Here is a 16527-nt window from a genome sequence, read left to right as displayed (position 1 = left end):
TTCTCCAGCTGTGATTTGTCCCGCGCCAGAAATGAATGCTGCAATGAGCTTCCTAAACATCTCAGTCAGTCTTACACACTCGTCCGTCCCGCACCATACTGCTGCCAGCAGTCAGACCAGGAGACCCATTCCAATCTATCCAAATTGCAAATGCTTGTCAAACTCGCTAGTGAGTGACAAAAAGCTGTACTGTTGTGAACAATAGGAAAACTCAACTGTAGTAGTCATCTTTCAATCTAACAAGGCCAGCACCGAGACAGCGTCAGACAAAATATTGCAGAACAAAACAAATTTACAAGCAAATGTCAAAACCTACATAGAAACATAAACATATAACCCTAAATATACAATTTAGACAGTTTATCAGAAAAAGGTTGATTTGGGGGTTTGCTACACTTTAAGAAGTGATTTATCTGAAAGTCTCTATGTCTATGATATAAAATAATGTTCCAACCAAAAGGATCACCACTCCAAGATAATGCCCATTTCTATCTTATCTTTATAGCTTGACATAATGGAACTGAAATAGCAGCCAATGAGGGTAAGAGCAACCTGAACTCTGTGTCGTTGCTGCTGCAGAAATCTCATCATGTGAGTGTCGTCGCTGGATGCAGAGCAGACTAATGTCTGGAGTAAGAAGCAGCTGTTGTTTTCCTACTGCAGTCTGAAAAGGCCTCAGGTCAGGATTTCCTGATGACATTTTAACTAACCACCATCCAATGTAGTCACAAGAAGCAGAATCATGATTGTATTTGGCCCATAACATAAACACACCTTTAAGCTGTTTATATTTTCTCACCACAACTCAAAAGGAGCCCGACTAAAATCAATTCATGTTCACCAGTGGTGTTGGTCACGCTACGCAGAAGCACTGTTCTAGCAGAAAACAAACGAAGGAATCAGATTTGCAAAGTGAGAACATCCAACAGGATTACATTCTGCTTATTTTCTGTTCTCTACATCTACTGATGTGGATCTAGGTCCAACTCTTTAAATCATTTTTGCTGCATCTGCTCCATGTGAGGTGCAATGTAGGGGGAAAGTGCAAGTTGAAATCCTGAAAGAACAGGGAGTATGTGAAAGGACTAGAGGAGAGAAAAAACCCTGAATTCAGAAAGTTTATGTAACCCAAAACCAAACTTTTAAATCACAAAAATATGAAACAGTAGGAAAGTGCAGAATCTGTCAATAAATCAAGACATCATCAAAAAGCTATTTCATTTCATTAATTTAATTTCAAAATTCAAACTCATGTATTAGTTTTACTACACAGAGATTCATACATAAACAGAAAAAACTTAATTCTTTTTATTAGAAAATTTGATTTCAGAAAACCAATAAAACCACAATTTTGTCTTCAGAAATTATATGTTATGACCTACAAAAATGTGGGCAAGACTGGTGAGTTGACAGTTGTCCAGCAGTCATTGACACCCTCCAGAAGCCACAAAAGCTTATTACTAAAGAGCTGGCTGGTCACAGAGTGCTGTATCAGATTCACAAGAAACGGGAAAAACCACAGCCTTGAGAGAACTGTGGAGAAAAGATTCAAAAGTTTATAAGAGATTTAAAAGACAATAATTACAGCTGGAGAAGGAGCTCCTATGTTGTCAAACCTACTTTGACAAACTCAAGGACTGACCTCCATTGCATAAATTAATGGAAAATATTATCAAATATCACCATAAATAATCTTATGAGAACAAGCAAAGTTGAACACAATAACCATAATTAGGTTTGTTTCAAATCCTCTGACTTCAAGTTTAAATGGTAACTTTTTTCACATGCTAATAAATTTTATGTCCTTAAATATAATCCATAAACATTCATGTTCATGCCTTGTAGTGACAACGAAAAGTTCATAAAGACGACATTCATTAAAGTTCAGTTTTCTACATTCATCTACTTTGGTGGAAATTGGTTCAAGCCACCTGAATTTCAAGAAAGGAGGGGCTGTGGGTCCTACCCACCAGCAGTGCATTCAGAGATTTGTAGTGGTTAATGCAAAGTCAACCCGCGAGTTTGTCACCTTCTGTTGTAGAGCCACCACACACAGACATAGCCTGGATATTTAGTACCACTGTTGCATTCCTTGTATTTAGCAGCTCCTTAAACTCCTACTTAGGCCAAGGCACTCTAAATATACTATTGTTACTTAGTGGTGCAACGTCATCCTTTTATATCAAAATTAACTTTGGTTACCAAGCTCCCAGAAAAAGTCTGGGAAAAACAAAAAGGCACAGAATCCAAATTGCTTGAGACCCTTATGACGTTTCCACAGTCAGTGAGGATTTGGAATGCCACGCTATCTGGTGGTGTTGGTCCACTGTGTTTTGAAGTTGGACATAGCGTATACCAAGATGTTTTAGAGCACTTCACGCTTTCTGGAGAAGCTGATTTCAGTATTCAGCAGGATTTGGCACCTTCCCACACTGCCAAAAGTACCAATCTCAATCCAAACTCAACTGACCAGAAACTCAATAAAGAGTCTATAAAGTCCTGTCAAGAGTACCAACTGTTGCTATGCCATTTCAGTGCAGTAATTCACATAAAATGCATTTATGTTAACAATTCCTACGGGACATGCAAATGACTTTTCTAGAGTGTCACAGAGACACCAAAGAAAAGTTTAGACCCCAACAATTTATCCAATAAGCCTATATTTTCAATTACTCTCTTTTCCTCTTGACAATAGTGGAAAGACGAGTTGTGGGTAATTGGCATGCAAGGTTGAGCCGAGGGGTTGGATGAGCCAGGTCCTGAGCTAGAGCACAAAGCACAACGGCTTTACTATACCCTCAAAATTAGTTTAAAGCTGTGATTCAGCAGAAGGCTGAGACCTGCACAATGCTACCACTGCCATTCATAACAGCAAATCCTTTTCTCTGGCATAACAACTGAGCCACACCATCACGCTGCACCTCCTACATGTCACAACAGCAGGTAGAGAGAGGTCCAAACGACATGGCTTCACATATTGTCCCATGTATATGTCTGAGTCTAAATTTACTCATCCACATTATAATCTTTAGTCACATTTATGACTTAACGTGTGAGGGCACAGCAATTTTCTGGTGCTTACTGGTTTCTAAAATTATTTAAATCTTATTTCCAGTGTAAAACACAACAGATTTCACATTGTTACTTATTAAATAGAAGATTAAGCTCAAATGAAAAACCAATGTCTAAAAAATTTAACAAGCAAGATAAGTTCTCTGAATTTAAAAGGAAAAGTATTAGGTGAATGCTTTTTGCACCTTTATTGCTTCTATTCTTCTTTAGATAGTTTTTACATATGCTACAAAACTGCTGACATACTCTGAAATCCAAGATCACAGCATCCGTAGGTCTCAGTAAATATTGACCATTATAACAAGAAGGAGAAAGCATCTTCTCTCCAAGAAGAATCTAAATGCACAATGTCCAATGGCTTAAGTTCAGCCCAACTGGTTCTTGTTAGACATTAAGCAGTTTAAAAAAAAAAAAAAACTGAACCAAAAATTCTCCACAAAACAGAGGTTGATAAAGTCACAAAAAAATATATTTTTTGTCTGAGATTATTTAATTTTTGTTCTCAAAAGCTCCTGACCCGACCTTTAAACTTTGGTCTGAATGGTAGCCATGGCTGTCATACTGATGTGTGTTATCTAGTATTAACATTCTGCATTTGTTGTTTTACTGAAAATAAATTCTGTATTCCTTTTTAGTTTCCAGCAAGCTGGTCATCTCTTCTGCTCGATGTGTTTGATGCTTCTTTAATCTAAAATGAGCTGTGCAATATTTTTAGAGAAAGTAATATGAAGTTGCTGGTTTAAGTCAATATTTAAATACCTATGTTTAGGGTATTGGTATGAATGGCAATGGAATATATATTTCATGAGATATATATTTTTTATGAAATATACATCTCATATATTTTATGAGTTATAAAATAAATCTCATTATTATGTGAAGTTTAAGCCACTACTGACTCACCACTCACCAGTTAAGTGCACAAGTCAACGCTGACATTGGAGGAAGATAATAGTTGGAACAAAGGGATGTGGAGGAGCGAGGTGGGGGGTATCAGCTGATCGAATCTTCTCATTAACTTCCCCCAGGCCTGCAGAGAAATAGAAAAGGAGGAGGGGCAGAGAGAGGACAGGTTTAATGAAGACTCCTGCAGCGAAGGTTCGTCTCGCCTAAGATGCAGCACTGTGAATAAGCCTGCCAGACAGATGGGCTGAGGAATTGATCGGTGGAAACGGTCCACAGAGACACAGCCACAAATTCAGAGACTGTTTAGTTGAGGTAGAGTGCACAATCATGGATATCAAAGAGGATGACATGTCTGTGGAATTTCCCACAGGTAGGTGAAAAGTCTTCCCACAGTAAAGAAAAAAAAGCACTCAAGAGTTCACATTCTGAGTTTTATTTGAGCCGACAACAAGGAGGAGCTCTAAACATCAAAGATAAAACTCTCAAGTTCATTAGTTCTGTGCCTGACAAGTCAAAGGAAATCCCAAATAAAATCTCTGATAATTCAAAGATTTTATACCCCAATTCTAAACTCAATGCAATTCAGTTCAATCCACTTTATTCTTATGGTACCAATGTTGACTCAAGGGACTTGACAAAAAAAAAAACACACACACACAAAACGTCAATTTATCCAATGATGCAGATTCACAGTGAAGTGCATACATTCCATACATTTTCTTCTTTTTAAATTACTTAAGACTTTTCATAAAGATATAAAACACTAATACAAGTGCCTATACAACTGTTTCTCTTGACTTTCAGGGATAATGCTGCTCCATTCATCTGGATTTTAGTTCATACCATTTTATAAGTGCATTAAAACTTTAACTAGAATTGTTAAAATGAGCAACAACAGGCAATAAGCTACTCATGTTTCTTTTGCTCTTTATGTCTCATCAATCATTTGTGTATCTATAAGGTTACACAGAATCTGCCTTAGAAAAAAAATCAATAAAGAATTTCTCACTGCAAAACCTGGCCTGCAAATTAAGCCGATTCTGTTCTTCCTGAACATGACCGTCATTATTATCCTACTTTGGTTACTTTGATCAAATGATTTGTTGCACTGAATAAAATTACAAACTCGCATCACTCCTCAATATCCAGCTTTCCCCCCCACCCCCCTATGTTCGAATAGGCATTTCTGTACAAGAGTCTCATTAAAACCAAACTAGGACATGTCTGTGTTAACTTTATTGATGAAAAAGCTTTGACACTTTTGTCAAAAGCTTTTCGTCTTGTTTAAAAACTAATAAAATGTCCATGGAATGCACTTAAATAAACTGAAATTATGACAAAATTGACTGACATTTTAATTAATGAATACAAATGTGCCAAACAATAATAGCTTAAATCCAGTTATACTTAATGTTAGCCGTTTGGAAAGGCAGGATGAGATGCATGAGATTGCATTTTGTCCCCCATGTCCTGCAGCTAGATGGGTTTTTTTCTTAGCATCTGCATTGAAATAAAAAAGCAAAAAATGTGTCATTTTATGACAAAACTGTGCAAAGAACACATTTTCCTCTGATTTCAACAAACTAAAACAAGACTATAACTTAAATAACTGAAGGAGAATAAATTATGACAAAAACTTCAGTCAAAAGTCTGTCAAACGTATTGTAACTAAAAACATAATGATAGTTACTTGATGTACAGAAATTAAAGTTTTCACACTCCAACATAGAGATTTCATAACAGATTGTGTGCTGCATGCAACAAACCAATGGCAAACTGCTGACACGTCCCACTGACATTTGTTAAAGGATCAGAACTGACCCAGCAAACAAAGTGCATCGCGCACGCCACACTCCTTTTAGATCTGTGTTCCCCTGAGGGCTAAGACACCTTCAGTGATTCAGCCCAACACTGTCACCATGGTTACCATGGCCTGACACCACCAGCAATGGTAAACAGGCAGAGCATACTTGAACATTGTTGTTGTCGCACAAAACACATCACAATCCGGGACGGTGGACTTGAGAGCCGATGCTTTTACAGAAAGTCAACAACCTGATGGACAAACACAGCGAAAGGCGCTATCAGGGCGTCCACCTCCAGCTGGGATATCGTGGAATGTTAATTAGTCCTGAAGCGACAACACACCACCCTTAGAAATGTCACATCCTCGTGAGGAGAGTGGAGAAAGGGGCCAGCTTCTGTTTGTTCTTCCTGCAGCAACACCTTCTCTCTTCCTTACCCCCAAGCTATTTCTTCGAACCTTCCCTTGCTCCCTCGTGCAGCCTCTCAGTTATGCGGTTTACTCTGTGATGAATGGCTCAATTTCAAGTTGAGTGTTTGTTTTTTTTTTCCTTTTTTTTCTCTCCCTTTTGAGCTGAAATAGATTGCAATCTGCGCAATTGTGCAGAAACAAGATTGATTTCCAACTGAAACTCCACTTTAATGTAATAATTTTTTGGCACACATTTTTTTGTGTTTGGTAAAATGCAATGGTTCTTGCACATTTAGGTTGGAAAGAGCAGGAAATCCAGCTAAAATAGGAATAATTACCCTTTTAATTTTTGGTTTTCTGATAAGCTTGTTTTTTTTCTATCAGAAAGATTAATATTCACTTAAATAAGATTTAATAATGAAGAATTAGATCATGACTTTGTACATGTTTTAAGCACCGATTCCATTTTTATTTTAAAAACAACAACAATGTCTTACTGTTTGTTTGAACCTTTATCTTTTTCAAGGTTTATAGAAATCCTCAGGCTACCCATATATATTCACTTATATTTAATTAATGAAAACCAGAAATTACTGAAATAATATTTGGCTTCGGTAAGATTCAACCTAAATTAATCAAACAGAGGCTAGTGAATTGGAAAATGAATCCCTTCTGCTGGAGTGAGAAGGTGAGAATAGAGCCGTTGATTTTAACAGGGATTCTGGGTTTTAATCATGACAGTTTAATTACAATGTAAGCTAAAACTTTTTTAATAAGCTTTCAATTTTTGGGAGGGGGCTGTCTTACAGGTGAAAAATCAAATTGAGTCTGACTCAAATATGTTTAAATGAAAATTGCAAGAAAAGGAACAGGAGGGAGAAATCAGACACAAACCCCATATTTTCTCTACTTCTTCTTCCAGGAGTAAAACAAGAGAAACTCTGCACCAGCAAAAAGACAAAAGAATGGATAATAAGCCCGATGTGAAAGAAGAAAGAACCCTGTTCAAGGTCTACAGAGCTGAATGGTTTACATGTGAGCTGCCAGCTTACATTTTCTTGCTGTCACCGTTTGCTGGGAAGCATCAGGGATACTTTAAAGAGAGCGCGCTCTCTCCCAAGAAGAGTCGCTAAACGTCACTAACAATCACTGAGCTACCAGAGGAAGGAGAATCAGAAAAACAAGACAACAGAACAACAGAGGCAGAGTCAGATGAAAAGGGACAAAAAGCAGAAGGTGAAACAAAGGAAATAAAAACTTATGTTTAGAGGTTTTCAGTGAAGTTTGCAGAAAAGCTACCAAGTCTCTGAGTTTAAAGCCTCTAGGGTAGCAACCATGCAGCACAAATATTAGTACATACTGTATATGGTCTATGAGTTTATGAACATTTTTAAAGATACAATTCTGTGGTGTTTTTTTCTTTCCCTTTTCTTTCTTCTTTTTTCCAATGCCAATACAAACAGAGCCAGGTAATGAAGTATGGATTTTCACAGCAGGATTTCACAAAATACAAAGAAAAAGTGAAAAAACAAAAAACATTTCTCATGCATATTTGGGTCAATGACATGAAAGCCGATTATTAGTTATCACTGGCAGATGAGTAACTGGACATATTTGAACAGACTCTGGAGCATTTCAAATTGTATTTGTGTCAAAGTAAGTTAAATCTTATGGGTTTGAGCTGGCGTTTGACTCTGCTGACTGAGCTACCAGCAGTAATCAGGGATAGTTAAGCTCAAGACCATTAAACGTCTTCACAGTTTGATTTTTTTAAATGTGGTTGGTTGATTTTCATTTGCTGAAAAATGTATTATTTTCGTTTTACCATACAATATGTCAGTACAGTCCCAACGCAGTCACTCACTTCCTTCCTTTGGTGTTGACAGGATTAATGGCGATAGTACAAGCTATACTGCAGATGCATCCATAGGAATGATCTCAAGGCACTGACTGTCTGGGGATAATTTGTGATGGACAAAGAATTAAAATGGACAATGAAAAGGAAAAGGAAAAAAAAAAGGTTTTTCACAGAAATACTGATTTTATCTGAGCGGATGCCTCCTCTCATCTTCCCCTCCACTGAAAGGAGCGTGGGAACTGTTTCCAGAGAGTTGAGCGGAGGTGGAAGTCTGACCCTGACTTATTGACGGCCTTCGCAATCCACATCTTCATGGCTAATGTGGCTACCTGCCAAATATGGTCCATCTCAAATAAAGCCTACAGAAAAATACAATCTTGTATAAATATTTATTTGCTGCTTATAGTTAAATCACTAAAATCATTAGAAAAATTGGAACACTTAAGGAAAACAACAGACTACTCAATAGATCTTGATTTAGGAGCATTTTTAAAGCAAAAGAAACAACTGGAGTTTTTAGATTGTGCATTTTCTTTGGATCAGCCAGATGCTTTTGGTCACTTCAAGTAAATCAACAACTCTATGCTCTCTCATGCAAATTCACAGGACTTAAAGTTGTTATTCCAATTTTGCACAATGCGTAGTTATGATGTATGATTTCTGAAGGCAGCTTTATTATTTCAAGATGTGAATTCTTTTTTTTCTCCACCAGACCTTGTTTCAGAGGCAAAACGAGTGCAGATATCAGATAAAGGCTGTGCTGTCACAAAAAAAGCTGTTGAATGTTTCCCTACCAATAGCTGGTGTTTAGATTGCATCAAACAGCTTGTTCCTGTTTGCTTTCAGTCAGCGAGAATGGACAAGACAATGTTACACAAGGCTCCAAAACTGAAACTCTCCTCTTGTTGCATCTGTGAATGACAGCAAAGCGTTGAAGAGGGCCTTTTCTCTGAGCTGACACTGCTCATTTGAATTTCAAAACATGATGTAAAGCTGTGATTAAAAGGCAATTACAGCTTGTGTCAATGAAAAGTCAATTAAATGTTTCAGGGTCTGTCAACAGGGATTTTGCCAAGGTGATGTCAATGGAAACAAGAGTAAGATTTGTGAAGAAAAATGACAGGAAGGGCCTAGAAAAAAAACAAAACAAAAAAAAAAACAACAAAGCTGGGGAGGGCTCAGGAGACAACATGAAGATGTGTGAATATTGCCTGCTTAGAGCCGGGATTTCTTCTTCATCCCTTTCCACTCCCAAATTATAAAACATTGCTCCAAGGCAGCTTTCAATTAAGAATCAAATCCACCGGAAACATTGAGTGGGAATGTTTTATGATAAAACCTGAAATAACAAAGCCACCCACCCTCTTATTCAAATGATTCGTTTATGAAGTCCTACAGTCTCCCCCATGGCCATGTTTCAGATGAATAAACCTGCAATGCTTACTTATACAAAAGTAATGAACGGAGAATATAAAAAAAGCAAAACAGAAATAGGAAAAAAAAAACATGCATGGTGTACCTGCCAAGTTTTTGATCTCCTGCTTGGAGCCCGCAGGAGCAGCTCTGTTTTAGCACTGAAATGCAGCAGAACTGACAGACTGCTGCAGCAGCCCTGTGAGGTGAGGCGGAATCTGAACATGCTGCTGTCATTCTTCATACACTGAACCAACCTTTGGTCCCAGCAGATATGGCAAAACGGAAAATATAAACAACAGAAAGATAGGCCAATGCTGCAAGCTTTTTAATTATTGAGGAAGCCCTGAAAATGCAGACTGCACATTACGTTTAACCCAAGATGCCTGATGGAAAGTAATGGAGAGGCTTAGGGATAAATTAAAAAGGGTGTCAATGCAGGGTAGATTACTGTTTAGAGGGTCTGAGCTGGTGCTCCTCTGTTTCCTTCAGTTTGTGTTGGGTTTTTTTGAGAGACTTTTATCCCAGATGTAAATATTCATAGAAAACTTTAAAAGAATTCCACAGCATCAGGATTTGAGCACAGAACTCGTCACTTGCAGCATAGTTTCTCTGATAGACTCTGGCAACTCCCAAAAAAAGAAAAAAGAAAAAACTGGAAGTCATACCAGTTGGAGTCACTGAAACAGCAAAGACCAGATGGTCAAATAGTCCAGCTTGTTTTCTCATATTAGCCTTTGCTCTCATGCTCCATTAGTTCAGTTTGATTTCCAGATAGAAGCTCTCTATTTTTAAATTAAGTTATTATAAACTCTGGGGAGTTTCAGACTCACACAATCAGTACAGGTAACAACTGTTACTGTAGTTCACCTGTCTACAAATAATAAAGAAAACAATGTTTCATTGTGTGTTTCACCACAATGAAAGGAGTACTTTTAATAACCTGGGCTGACAAGGTTTTGAGAATTTTCAGGTGAATTGTATTTTTCTTACACATTCCGTCCGTTGTGCCAGACATAAAAACAAATACTGTACTGATAATTAAACAACATCTACAAAGGAAGAGTCAGATTTCTCTGTTTTTAAAGCTTTGACGAAAAAGTGTTTCTTAAAGTCAAAAAATAAGTAAATATAACATTTAAAAAACCCATTAAATTTAAATTAAAATGACTAGCAATCTAAGTGATACAATTAAGGATTATTAGTCTTGATTGAAAAGTGCTCAATGAAATTAACTTTGTCATTTTCCAATCAGGGTCCTGAATGGACAAAAGCTCTTTTACCAAGTTGCGTGTGTGCAAATGGAATAGAAAGCAACAAGTGATCTTGCAGACAGAGAGAATAACAGCCATGCTCTCTTGTTTCTTTGTAACAAGAGAGCATATATAGAAAAATAGCAATCTGAATATTGGCTAATATGTAAAGCTAAATGAATGTTCTGCTGACTGGTGAGAGCAGGTCATCCAACCGGAAAGTAAAACTCACAGTGATGAACCTCAGAGAAGCATAGAATCAACTATTGGAAGATATTAAGCAGAAGCATATAAAATGCATATAAATACTGATAAAATATCTCCACAATCCATAACAGGCAAAAATGCTGCAGCAACAAGATGCTTCTTTGTAGTAAAAGAAGAACAACTTATTTTAAAAAACACACTATTCTTACACGGTTCTCTATGCGTGGTTTGAAGGTGAGGCCATCAATAACCAAGATATGATTGAATCACTGTAGCAATCGTTTGAGCATATTCTTTTTCTAACAGGTTTCAAATGCCATGGTGAACAGTGTCAAATGTTTTTGACAAACCTAAAAAATGGTGATGCAGTGGGTTGATTGTCAAGTCCAATTTCTCTAAATAATGACACTCTTATTATGCAAAGTCTTAAGTTTTTGGGTTTTTTTTTTTGGTTTTTTTCCCCTATTGTTGAAGCATATTTCACACCATAGACAGAGTCCAATTTATCATGACAAGCACTGGAGTTTTGCTCTCCTAACCACATCCCTGATCACTGATGCTGTCTGATTCTCACTGATAAATGTATAATCTAAAGGATATTTAGAGGTTTTAATATTTGCACAAAAGCATCTATTTGTCATGTTTTATTAAATTTACCATCGGATGAGGTACACTGGTCTGAACCATCCTGTTTGTAGATCCTCACATCTCCATCTCAATAAGAATAACCATATTAAACAATACATTTCTTTTCTCTTTTTTTCCATTTAATTACTTCACCTTATCTTTGTTGTCTGATGTTCAACAGATTCTCAGACTGCTTATTCTTAACTATACAGAATAACTGACAGGTTTAATAAATGAGTTCTACATACCCGCTTACATTTCTGGTTTAATCAAACAGATGCTGCTTTATTGAAAACTTCCTGCACCTGAAAGTGATTAAATACCTCAGTCACATAAGAGCATCTAATAACTAACAAGAAAATTTAAAAACCCATTAAAATTGCATAACCGATGCTTTACATTTGAAGCATTTTTTGACACTTTTAGCTGTCACCTTGGGCAAAAATGATTTTAATAATTTTTCTGCTTCACTACATCCAGCATTGCTCAGGAACTGTAATGTATCTTAAAGACCTCTGTGCAGTAAAGGACAGCAGGTAGATTCACTGAATTTAATCAAACATCAACAATGTGTTCCTAAGGTCCTGTTTATGTGCAAGAGACACTGTCAAAAATCCATCAGTAGGCGTATGATGGAAGAGCAAGAGTGTAAAACCACTAACAAAGGAATAAAATGAGGTTTCACCACAAGATGCAACAAAAATGATCTGCTCTTTGAAAGGTTCTAAAATTATATCCAGCTTCAGTGGTGCAAAAACTCAATACAGATTCAACACTGTAGTTATTAAACAAGAAGAAAGAGTCATATCAGGAAAAGTAAGTTTTAAGATGGACTCGAGAGGAAAAGTAGAAACCAGCTGCTCCAAATAAAATGCACGATCATCAAGAAGTCTGCACAGTGTGCTGGTCTGAAGTACAGTACATCAGCATCAGCTTATAGGAGCAACTGTTGCTGTCCATCATTGTGGGCACAATTAGAAACCCATTTTTTAAATTACAAAGACTGAGAAAAATTATTCACAAGTAAAAACCCTTCAAACCTTCGAGTTATGTAATCAGAGAACCGAACACAAATGCACACATCAAAGTTCAGATCTCAACGTGAGCTAAATGTTTGCAGGAATTGTCTGTAAAATTCTTACCCATTTTGGGATTTGATTTTAGAAGCTAAAAAAAAACGGATAATTTTCAAAGACAGATTTAAAATATTCTTATATAGCTTTATTTAATAAAATGAAAGGCCATAAACATTTGGCAGACTTCTTTAGAACAAAATTCCCTGCAGTGTTTGTCATCAGGATCTCTGCAGTATGAATGGCTGGTATTGACAGACAGGAAATTAGCAAAAACATAAGGGGGAGGAAAGACAACAAAAGGTCCTCAGACCAGGAGACATTCCCTAATGGACTGGATGGAGGACCAGCATATGGGGTCTCTGCTCTACCGCTACACCTCACATCAGCACATTTGATATTTTTTAATCCCCAGCTAAAAGCAGCTATAGCAGAATTCTACAAATACTGAAAAACAGAAAAAAAACACCATAGATATATTTATAATGCATGCATTGTAGTTTTTTAATTAGTGATGTCAAATATTGGATTTCTTTTCTTTCAATAACTGAGCAAGCTGGCTTTAAGGTGCAGTTTCAGGAAAAACTCACTTAACAAAAATCATATCTAGTTATATTCTGGCAGGTGCTCTGACATTAGATAAATAGCAAAGAACTGTGAAAAACAGCAGACAGTTAAAGGGACAGTTACACCGTTTCCTTCACTCTGTAGAAAGTGTAATCATGTCCATGATTCCCATAAATCAAACATCAAGGAAGACGACTTACTGTGGATCAGATTTTGATTATAACATTTTCTGGGAAAAAAAGAAGACTTGAGCCAGGGGGATGGGAAACAACAAGATGAGGAGCCAAGATGCAAGATGTTTATGTTTCTCAAGAGCCTAATTTAATTTAGCACAGAAAAAGCAGCCAACAGCCTCCACATATCAGTGGTTTTTGTGGGGCAAAGACTGGGCGGTGAGTACCAAATGGGCACTGGAGCTGAATTTTGTTCCATCACACATAATAATAGTTTGATGTCCATAATGCATTGCAGTAAGCTGCTGAGACTGTGCCCAAAATGCCTTGGCTACAACAGAAAGACCTCTCGTAACCCGCTGGGTCAAACTTTAAAGCGCTGCATGACCATCCATGAATTCTCTTCAAGAAGAGAAAAGTTCACTTCTGACTGAAGAGCTCCAGCATCGTTCAGTTCCATTAGCATTTCAAAAGGAGAAAAGTAAAAGCAATAGCAGGGGGGAAGACGGACCCGTGGCTGATGGGGTTCATGGCAGGGAAAGAGCTGCTGATTTGTTGAACTTGGCCCACGGATGAGCTTTGTCCATCAGCAACACAGAACTATTGAGAATTTACCCTGAAGACATAGCCAGGATTGTGCATTACTAGAAGTTTGTAACAACATAGGGGGAAATAATCCTCCAATTGTATAAGACTTGTAAAAAATATTTTCCATTCTACTTTTTATATGCAACAAAAAATAGCCAAGTTTCCATTATACCATTAACATGATGCTCAACCAAATACACTCTGTAATGCATCTGACCTATGTTTGAGGATACAGTTCTTAGTCTTTTGTCAGATTATATAGTGGAGAATAAAAACTATTTTCAGTGTAAATGAGTATAAAGTCAAAAAAACAAACAAACAAAAAAACAGTTCATGCACAACCACATGTTATATAAATGAAACTACATGAAATGATTCAGTGCCCTTCACACTTATTTGTACCACTGGAAAGAGCCTTCAGCTGAAAACATCTTTTATTATGGTAGAATATTCCAACAACAAAAGAGACAATTGTCTCCATCATCAGTATTTGTGTCTTTTGTGATGCATCGACATACAAATATTAAAACCAAGCAGTTGAGCTAATTTAAGGTTTCCAATACCTTAATTTGCTGTTCACCAAGCAGGTCCTGATGTTCGATTACAATTTTTTGATAAAACCCCTTCGTTTTATTTTTCCCCTTTTGCATAGCCTTTCATACTGCTAATTAAATGACCATAATCAGATTTCTGTGTGAACAGTTTATGACTCTAAAGCGTGCCGCATGCGCAGGAGAGGAGCATAGAGGTCACTAACATAAGTGGGATCAATTTTAGAGTTGATGAGAAATATGAGTCGATAATATCGTCACAAGATCTTCACAAGACAAAGCAAGGTAAGAATAAAGAAAGCATTTTCAGCACTGCTGGCTTCAGCCAGCGTTTATGTCCAGATTTACTATGTCTGGCCTCTTCTGGTACAAAATTATGAAGAATGTCTCAAATTAATGATGTAAGAGTTAATAAAATCAGATACGCATCCGATTTCTATGGAAGTGGCACAAATAGGATTCTTATTTTATTCTTTGATTGGAAAAAAACTGGGAAACTCAGACTGCCATAAATAAAGTTGCACATGGGTCGAATTATGCCAAAATAAAATCAGATTTGAGTCATATGTGGATGCTGTGTGATTGTGACTACAAAGTGACGGAACCAATGTTCACTAAAATCATTGCATGTCTTCTTAATACTTCATAACCCTAGGACAAGATTTTAGCATGGTGCTACAAATTATTTCAAACACTAAAACACTTTAAATAAAAATTTGTCAGACTCAGTCTAAAGGCTACGTCAACAACATAGAAAATGTTCATCCAATAGAATATCAACCTTCTTCAAGTACCGTCTCAGTTCCCAGATCTAAATTCTGTAGAAAGCCTGTGGGGCTGGAGACAACTTGGATTTTTCTAATGTTTTTACAAATGTTTTCACTGTAGGCTTACACCACTGTAATAGGAGTACTTTATTTTGAGGGTTTTTACACCTTCACCAGGGATGTCAGTAAAAGTGTGGGGAACTGTAGCGATCAAGCTGCAGTATGTTCCCAACGCCCACTTGACCTCAAATTCCATCAAAACCTCATCAGACGTAGCGCTTTCTGATATCTGAAGGTTAAAGACATCAAAAACTGAATGCAGGAGTAAAAGAATTTCAAAAAATTTGAGTTCTTATCAAAATGTTATAAAAATAAAATAAAATTGCTATTTTAAATAGCAGTTAGTCCATGCACAGTCCATAGTATCAGAGTAAAAAGAATACAACAGTTATTTCTGACTTTTACCTTCTTTGGAGTAAAGCACACAACTAAAAATGAAGTAATGGAAAAATAAATAGGTTCACTCCCATCTGTTGAATTGTTGGTTTTGTTTTTGCAAGAACCAGCTTGTTTCCGCCTCGAGGCAGGTGCTTGAAGCAAAACCCCGTAAGTAATGACACCCGTTTCCACCTGCTGGGACAAAGTTGCTCTACACCAGCAGCTGCCTCACCTAACCCTTTCTAGCGCAGTCGCAGGTCTTTGTAGAAGAGGAAGAAAACAAGAATACTTGCTCACAAGTGTTCTGAAAACACACAAAGTAAGGCACCTTCAAACTCACAATATAAATCAATGTGGTTCATGCAAACTAGACAAAAGGTACTACTTGGTACAGACCAACTGCTAAAAATGGTCTTATTTACTAATATGAATACACCCTAAAATCAAGTTTAATGGAGCAAAATGCTGGATGTACAAGGGTATGTTCCACAGCGAAGGTTCAATTTTAAAGTTATTCTAGGAAAATCTTTCAGAGACCTTGGAAGATTGATAGTAAAAAGCTGTGCCAAGTTTTCATCTAAATGCAAGAGCTGGTTTAAAGCAAACAACTTACAGGTGGGGCAATAAAAACAAGTTTTGGCAGGAAAAAGGTTTGTGAGCAGAGACTCCTTTCAATAAAGTAAATGACTTCTGACGCTGAAAGATGAAAAGGCTTACGTATTGATTTAAAGGGCAAAACCAACCTGGTGAGAAGAAGCTAAGAACAGGAAACGCATCTCTGAAAGGGCTCTGCAGGCGTATTATTTTTGAAGTTCACCA

The 16527-nt window shown here is 37.0% G+C and overlaps 1 protein-coding gene across 7 annotated transcripts in view; it reads right to left on the bottom strand.

Moving 5' to 3' along the window:
• The window catches only part of sema6cb (semaphorin 6Cb), a 159118-nt gene that overhangs the window by 114627 nt on the left and 27964 nt on the right, over window positions 1-16527 (bottom strand). For 5 of the 7 annotated variants that reach the window (XM_028012380.1, XM_028012379.1, XM_028012385.1 and 2 more), the window contains exon 3: window positions 3983-4102. The exons of 1 other annotated variant lie outside the window; for it this stretch is intronic. The gene's annotated coding sequence lies outside the window, so the exon portion shown is untranslated. Of the gene's footprint in view, window positions 1-3975; window positions 4103-16527 lie in introns of all 7 variants that reach the window. One more of the 7 variants, XM_028012381.1, reaches the window with a different exon arrangement.

The sequence above is a fragment of the Xiphophorus couchianus genome, chromosome 3, assembly GCF_001444195.1.
Source record: "Xiphophorus couchianus chromosome 3, X_couchianus-1.0, whole genome shotgun sequence".
Classification (NCBI taxonomy): Eukaryota; Metazoa; Chordata; class Actinopteri; order Cyprinodontiformes; family Poeciliidae; genus Xiphophorus; species Xiphophorus couchianus.
The sequence above is the reverse complement of the archived record's forward strand: the minus strand, read 5'-3'. Positions and strand labels throughout refer to the sequence as shown.